Raw genomic sequence first — 8,668 nt, 5'->3', positions numbered from 1 at the left:
GGGGAAGACAATGAATAGTGTAGGGTTTTTATAGATTTTAGGCACACGGCCAAGTAACACACCCGTGTTCCCTAATTTCAGCCCGTGTGATTCACGAATTTTGAATTTGGGCACGTCTGACATTCATCCCATGCCCTTGTACCTTGGGCGTGTGGGTGCACACGACCGTGTCGCACGACCGTGTCTAGCTTCGTTCACTTCTCCCACGCCCTTGTATGCAAGCCCCACGCCCGTGTTAAGTTAACAGGTTCGACCACGAGTGATAGACACAGGCGTGTCTCACGCCTATGCTATTTTAATAGGTTCACCCATGATTCTTCCACACGGACGTGTTGCATGCCCGTGTTGTTTTGGCAGGTTCGACCATGGCTATGTCGCACGGCCGTGGCGTTTTATAGTAGCCCATGTTAGGGAAATATTTTTCCCTATTTTCACACTACCCTAAGCACACTCGTGTTCTTAGCTGTGTCTTTTTTGAAAAACCTGTATTCAAGATCTCTATTAGTAAGTTAGGTGTTAAATACTAAACTTTAAAGAAATTAATATTGTTAGTGCTCGGGTTGCCCATCGAGAAGCTCTTATTTATAGTCTAAGCTCGACTTACCTCTCCATTGAATGGTCATGGTGGTTTGAGGAGTTTATACTCCTCATTCCTACTATCATTCTCATCAAAATAAGGTTTCAGACGGGTGTTGTTTACCCTAAAAGTGTCGAACTTGGGATGACTTACCTCGACTGTACCGAATGGGAAAATGCTAAGTATTGTAAGAGGGATTTCTTCATTCAGTGTGGTAGTGACAATGTGAGGATCTACAACATCTAGTAAGACTTTATCTCCAACTTTAAGTTGATATAGGAAGGTGTTGAGCTCGTTCTAGCGTAGTTTTGGTTTGTCATGTGTTCTCGGCTTATGCGTTTGCCATTCATCTAGTTCCTCGATTTGTAGCCTTCGATCTTCATGTATAGGTCCTCTGCTACTGCTTGGGAATGACTCATTTACTTCCTTCAGACTCATTTCCTGTAAAGTAGGTTGAACCATACTGTCAGTTTTAGTAGAATGGTTTAGACGATCACCTTCAATTTTCGATGTGTTGTCGGAATTGCGAGCTTGAATGGTGATTGTTTTGTCTCCCAAACGGAGTGTGAGCTCACCTGTGCCAACATCAATAATCGTTTTAGCAGTTGCTAAAAAGGGTCGTCCTAAAATCAAAGGAGTGTTGCTATCCTCCTCTATGTCTAGAACAATGAAGTCAATGGGAAATATAAATTTATCGATTTTAACTAGCACATCTTCAATAATACCCCTAGGAAATCTTATAATTTTATCTGCTAATTGAATGCTCATCCTAGTCTGTTTGGGTTTCTCGAGACCTAGTTTCTTAAACATCTTGTAAGGCATGACGTTGATACTAGCCCCTAAATTAGATAATGGATTATTAACATCTAAACTACCAATTAAGCAAGGAATCGTAAAACTCCCTAGATCTTTTAGTTTTTTGGGTAGTTATTTTGGAGAATAGCTGAGCAAACCGCGTTTAGCTCCACATACGACACCTCGACCAACTTCCGCTTATTTGCTAAAAGCTCCTTTAAAAATTTTATTGCGTTTGGCATCTGTGATAGAGCTTCAATAAACTGTAAGTTAATGTGTAATTTTTTTAAGAGTTTAAGGAATTTACCAAATTGTTCATCTGAGTGGTCTTTCCTTGTCACGTTAGGGTATGGCACATGAGGTTTATATTTGACATTCATTTATTTGTTTTTATTATGACCTACTTCACCTTGACCTTTGCTTACCACAGTTTCTTGCCTCGGTTCTGGTTCAGGCTCAACGACTCCTTCGTCATCTTGAATATTAATTACGTTGAGCTGTTTCCTTGGGTTGGGTTCAGTATTACTTAGCAAGCTACATTGTGGTCTTTCGAAGATTAGTTTAGAAAGCTGGCCTATCTGAGTTTCAAGCCCTTAGATTGACGCTTGTTGATTTTTAAATGCCGTTTTGGTGTTTTGAAAATGGGTTTCTGATACCGAGATAAACTTTGTGAGCATCTCTTCATGACTTGCCACTGATAGTTACACAATAACATCTCCTCTATGAACTCATAAGCATCTTCAAGTATTTTATTATTAATGGTTCCGCCAGCAGCTGCGTCAACCATTTGCCGAGTCGAAGGATTCATGCCATTATGGAATGTTTTAACCTGAAGCCAAAGCGGTAACCCATGGTGAGGGCACCTTCTCAAAAGGTCCTTGTATCTTTCCCATGCATCGTAGAGTGTTTCTAAATCCATCTGCACAAAAGAAGAGATATCATTACATAATTTAGTAGTTTTAGCTGGTGGAAAATATTTTAGTAAAAATTTTTTTGTCATTTGTTCCCAGGTAGTAATTGACCCTCATGGTAACGAGTTCAACCACTATTTAGCTTTGTTCCTCAATGAGAAAGGGAATAACCGAAGACGAATGGCATCATCAGAAATGCCATTAATTTTAAATGTATCGCATAGTTTCAAAAAGTTTGCTAAGTCAGCGTTGGGATCTTCAACTTGCAAACCATCAAACTGAACAAACTGTTGTATCATTTGAATTGTGTTAGGTTTCAATTCAAAAGTATTTACAGCTACAGCAGGTCAAACTATGCTTGATTTAGTTCCTGTTAAAGAAGGTTTAGCATAATCATACATAGTGCGTGAGCAGGATTTTGATTAGCCGCAATTGTAGGAGGTAGCTGATTGTCTTGGTTTTCAGCCATCTCTTCGGTTGGGGGTTGAGTATCGTCATCTTGCTCGTTCTCTGTGTATCTTAGGCTTCGCCTTATTTCTATTTGGTTTCTATGAACCGTGCTATCGATTTCTTTGTCAAAAAGTAGTGGTCCTGACGGGTTTCTTCTAGTCATAAACTATAAAAACCCGCTCAAGAAAGAAAAATAAAATTAGTAAATTAGAATAAAATTAAAAATAAAATTAGATTGCAAGAAAAATAAATGGCTAAAGTAATAAAAATTGTGTGTTCCTAATATTTTAGTTCCCCGGCAACGGCGCCAAAAACTTGATCGCATGATTTCGTGATAGGTTTTAAATATTTATAATTAATCGTTCTTGAAACTAACTATTATCGCGATGTAGGCAATTGTACCTATCGAACAGTAGTAAGGTTTTAGCAAGACCGGATTGTCGAACCCAAAGGAACTAAAAGTACTAGTAATGACTGTCATTTTATTATCTAGCCTAGGAATAAAGGAGTTTTGTTTTAACTAACTAATTATCTAAACTAAGAACTCACAAAGAATAGAATTGGGAAATTTCTTTTGGGAAAATCGATTGAATTAAGACAATACCTAAGGAAAAATCCACCTAGACTGCACTTGTTATTCTGGCTCCGAATCGGACGATTTATTCATTTAACTTGTTCCGTAGAGATCCCTAAATTATGTTATTATCCCTATTCAAGACTAATAACTTCTAATCCCTAGATTGAATAATTAAGACCTTTCTCTAATTAACACCCTAGGGTTACATTAATTTGATCTATGGATCCCCTTATTAGGTTTCACCCTATTCTGACAAAATCTTGTCACCCTATGTGTAGGCACGCAAACAACTCTGCTTAATTATGACAAATGTACTCTTAGATAGGGTCTATTCCTCCTCTGAATAAGAGCTTATCTTGAATCAGTATCCTGGGATATCAAAACAAAAATTAAGAACACATAATTAAGAACAAGTTAAATATTTATCATACAATTCAGAAAATAGTAATAAGATTCGTCTTAGGTTTCATTCCCCTTAGGTATTTAAGGGTTTCAGTTCATAACTAGAGAAGAAAACATCTCAGAATAATAAAGAATACAAAACATAAAGAAAACCCAAAACTCCTGAAGGGGAAATTGAGGAGAGATCTTCAGCCTTGATGGTGAATCCGGCTTCTGAGATGGATCAATCGGCTTCCTTGGAGTAATTCCTTACTCCCTATTCTGTGTGTCCTTCTTTCTTCCTCCTCTAGGGTGTATTTATAGGCTTTGGAATGCCTAAGAGCCCTCAAAATTAGCCTTTTCCAAATTGGACTCAACTTGGGCTCGACAGGGACACGCCCGTGTGTGATTACTTTAGGCCGTGCTCGAGCCTGCCAAATTGACATGACCGTGTGGTCTGCTCGTGTGAGGAGGTCCGGGCCGTGTTGATTTCATACTTTGGCCCATTTTTGTGACAGCCCTAATTTGGCCCTAATCGGAAAGTGGTTTGGGGATCACAAAACCGAGTCCCAAAATAATCAAATGTTATATTATGTGTTTATTTCATGTGAAAGTGCATGTGTGAAAATCCCATGCTTTGATTCTCGATTTGTGAGTGAAATTATGAAATAGGACCTATGTGAAAGTTTTTGAAAATGCTATAGGCTAATATGTAGTGGCCTAATAAATAGTAGTGCAAAATAGGAGGATTTGTATGTCAAACTCCCCATTTTATGTGTAGTGGTGGCCATGGTGTTAATGGTAGACAACATGTGCAAATTTTTTTATTGAAGTTATGGATAAGTATGACACAAATAATATATGTTATTTTGTGTCATAAAATGTTTAGTAATAGAATAACAAAAGGAAGAAAAGGAAGGTTTTGTTCATTCTTGTTCATGAAAGCTGAAAATAGAAGAGAAAGGAGAGGAAAAGAGCTCTTGAATGTTCGGTCACTTGGGAAGAAAAATCCAAGGTAAGTTCATGGTAGTTTGCTTCTATCTTGATGTTCATGAGTTCTTCTTGATTCTACCCTAACTCATGAAGCATATTTTGATTTTTGGTTGTGTTGTGAGCATTCGGTCATGAATTAAATTGAAGGAAATGGTTGTTGTTTCATGTCTTTTTGATGAAAAATGGAAGATAGGTGAAGTTGAGCCAAGCAAATGAGCATGCATGTGCCTTAGATGCTAAGGGAAAAATCGGCTAACATGTTGTGCTTTAAAATGATGAAATGAAGATTATGCTTAAGTAAAATTATAGATATGTGATGATTGATTGGTGATATGCATGTTTAAGTAACATGCATGCAAGGTATGTGTGAAAAAGTGATTTGGTAATAAATCTGTTTGGGACAGCAAGCAGTAATGTGATTTTGGAAAATCACCATAAATTGTGGGAGATGAGTTAGAAGCTAAATAAATTATGCAATTAAATCTTAATGAGTCTAGTTTCTTATAAAACAAACCGTAAGTAAAATAATTTCTGATAATGAGATATTTGAAGTGATGTGGGACAGGTCAGAATGACTTCTAGATCCTCTGCTCTGTCTTTATAAAATCATTATAAATTGTACAAAAATTTTCATAAGATGAAATTTATATGATTGGACTCCTTAATGAGTCTAGTTTCAAGTGAAATAAACAAGAACATATTTTGAATTTTGTACAATGAGAAATTTTATTCGTAGTGAGGAGTGGTCAGATTAGTCAAACAGTGAAACAGGGGAAACTTTAAGAAAAATCTGGTATTGATTGGCCAAACCAAAAATTCTGAAAATTTTATGGATGAAAGATATATGAGTCTATCTTCAGGGAAAATTAACGGTAGTTGATTTGGAAATTTGATGCACTAAATGAGTCTTACAATGAATAAACTCTGCCGTATATGTGCTGGTGGAGATATCACGATTTGTGATTATTAAATACCTAAAGGAAACCATGATGTGTATAAAATTATTATTATTAGTCCTTTGTGATAGCTGAATATGGCTTGGCACTAAAGTGATTAAATGTGAACTTCGATGAGGTAAACTATTAAAAGTGTGGTGCTATAAGACTATGGGCTAATACGATATGTGGATTTGTTCCGTAAAGTAAATTATTAAGGTATGTGATATGTACTTATGCATGTTAAATCGATTGGAATTGAATCATGAATGTGAATTGCGAAGCATAGGTAAAAATGCCTATGACATATATGTGAGTAAGGGTAAAACCATCGTAAATTATCGATAAGGATGGGCTATGTGCGGAACCATCTTATAATTGCTAATTTGAAAGGTTGTGTGTGAATCAGTGAGCAATATGTATATATTAGATGAATCGTGACCTTTTGGTTCTAATTGAATTAAGTTGTGCGATAAATAATTTATGTATATGACTTATAATCGAATGGTCACTATGGGTTAAGTTTGAATGGTGAAATGGATATGTGATATTTATGAATGACTTTTGAACCGAAATGTAAACGATGGTGTTCATATGGAGCTTATACCCGAATGTTGCAAATGACTACGAATGTGATATGTTGAATGAGATGTATTAATATATGATTAAATATGCATGATATTTGATGTGTATTCGGGTTAAATCCTGCAGGCTTCGTGCTGGTATTATATCCGGGATAAATCCCGCAGGCCTAGTGCTGGTATTATATTCGGGCCTTCGTGCCTAGCAGGCTTAGTGCCGGTGATGTGTATTAGGGCCTTTGTGCCTAGCAGGCTTAGTGCCAGTGATGTGTATTCGGGCCTTCGTGCCTAGCGTGCTTCGTCTTGGTGATGTGTATTCGCCTTCGTGCTTAGCGTGCTTCGTGTTGTGATGTGTATTCGCCTTCGTGCTCGGGCAAAGCGTAATGCCGGTGAAATGGTATGTTATGTGAATTCGGTGTTCCTTGTAAGATAAGGGTTTAGCCGAATGTTAAAGATGAAATGATAGTGTATTGTATCATGCTTATATGGCCTAATGGCAAGTATAACATGTTGGTGAAAATGCAATATGCTTTTAGAATCGAATGATAAGTTTGAAATGAACGTGAGTGCAATATTATACATAAGCTATCAAATGCTAAGTGTGAAAATGAGATGAAAGAAAAGTGTTTGATATGTATAATTATATACGTTCGAATGATGTTAGTACTTAATTGATATGAATATGTTATATGGAACTTGTTGACTTGATTATTCGGGCCTTTGAGCTTAGCAAACTATAATACCGGTGAGATACTATTCGGGCCTTCGAGCCTAGCAGGCTATAATGCCGGTGAACTGATATCGGCCTCGAGCCTAACAAAGTAAATGCCTGGTGATTTGAGAAAAGTCCATGACTAAGGTACCTCATGTTAGGTTGACAAATGAATACATTCAGTACGTTAAGTGGGCCAGGTACGCATTATGTACTCATATGTGAGTTTGATCTATAATGAATCATAAGTGTGCATTGTGATACATACGTGAATAAATGTTATAACTATATCTATGATCATGATACACCGGGTCAGGGTGTGAAAGTATGTGAAAGTATTCGATTTAATTATGTTATACGAATTCAGATTAAGTGTGATAAGAATGCTGAACGTGCATTATGTGTTTGTGTGTATAAGGCCAGATGGCAATATACCTAGAATATGGCCACTTAAGAAATTGAATAATCGAAGTATAATTGCGTTTATTTGTTTGCATTGGTTAAGACTTACTAAGCTTATGAAAGCTTACTCCGTTGTTATATTCCTCTGTTTTATAGATTGTTGACTTCGGTTACCTGCTCGAGTTGGAGTTCGCCGAAGATATTATCACACTGTCGAGCTCACGCTATTGGTGTAAGTAAATCCTAGTATTTCGAGTCTATGGCATGTATAGGGTTTTAATGTTGAGTATGTGATATTAAAATTTAGCCAAAGGTGTTGGCTAGTGATGTTTTGGGCCTCGTAAGCCCATATATGGGAGTGAAAAGAAAAGTTTTAAATTGATTGAAATTTTTCGGCACTGTTTTTGTGTGATTGACTGAGTTTAAGTCGGGCAACACCTCGAACCCTGTTCCAGCGAGGGATACGGGCAAGGGGTGTTACAATTTTCTTCGTTTTTGGCCCGCTTCTTGTTCCTTTCGCTCTCATATGCCCTCTAAGTATAAAACATGAAATTAAAGCATTAGGAGCATCGAATTCACCAATTCTAATGGGAAATCATCCATAAAATGCGTTTAACATGGGGTAAAAATATGTATAAATTACGGTTTATCAATAGCCTAATTACCTCATAAATGCTTCATGTTACAAAGTCTCTCGAATCTTTTCCTTTCCCGAAAGTTTCCCTTTAAGTGCTCTTCAAACTTAAATCACCGAACTCTTTTCTTATGCCCTACAATTAATTCTCTTCATCCATTTTCAAACTTTACTTAACTTCAATTAACTTGTCCCCATTCAATGTTCAAATTTTCCTCATATCTTCATTTATCCCGACCAATTTCAACTCTAATTCTTTTCTTTTTCAATAATTTCTTTACCCGAAATCCTTTCGCTTTTCAAACTAGTGTATCACTATTATTTCCAAAATATGCACTTCAAATTACAGCAGTATTCAACCCTATTGTATTTCAAGCAAAATATGGCACTAAATTTATCACTTTACTTAAACTCTTCCCTTTTATTGGCAATATGTGTTTAACATCATTTTAGGTTAATGAAAGATATGGGGTTAAATTTATTCAATATTATGCCAACAATTTTAAACGTGACCTTCCTTTGGTTAGATCATCAAAACCCTTTTGGGTTTTTCCAATCTATCAGCTTTAAACCTTTCAAAAACAATTTTCAATCAAGTTTAAACCCTTTTAATTTAAATGATTTAAGTGTCACCAAGCAGTCAGTAAACCGATTAATACTAATACTACCTATTAAGATTAGGCCCGAAAATCTACATTAATCAATTTATACTATATTAAA

The 8,668-nt window shown here is 36.4% G+C and overlaps 1 non-coding gene across 1 annotated transcript; it reads left to right on the top strand.

The window, feature by feature from the left end:
* The first annotated feature begins 2,217 nt into the window (after positions 1-2,217).
* Positions 2,218-2,324, top strand: LOC128292453 (small nucleolar RNA R71). Its single transcript, XR_008282438.1, has one exon. It is a non-coding gene; the product is annotated as a small nucleolar RNA R71 (small nucleolar RNA).
* Positions 2,325-8,668: the final 6,344 nt, after the last annotated feature.

The sequence above is a fragment of the Gossypium arboreum genome, chromosome 4, assembly GCF_025698485.1.
Source record: "Gossypium arboreum isolate Shixiya-1 chromosome 4, ASM2569848v2, whole genome shotgun sequence".
NCBI classification, from domain to species: domain Eukaryota; kingdom Viridiplantae; phylum Streptophyta; class Magnoliopsida; order Malvales; family Malvaceae; genus Gossypium; species Gossypium arboreum.
This window is presented reverse-complemented; position numbering and strand designations above follow the sequence as displayed.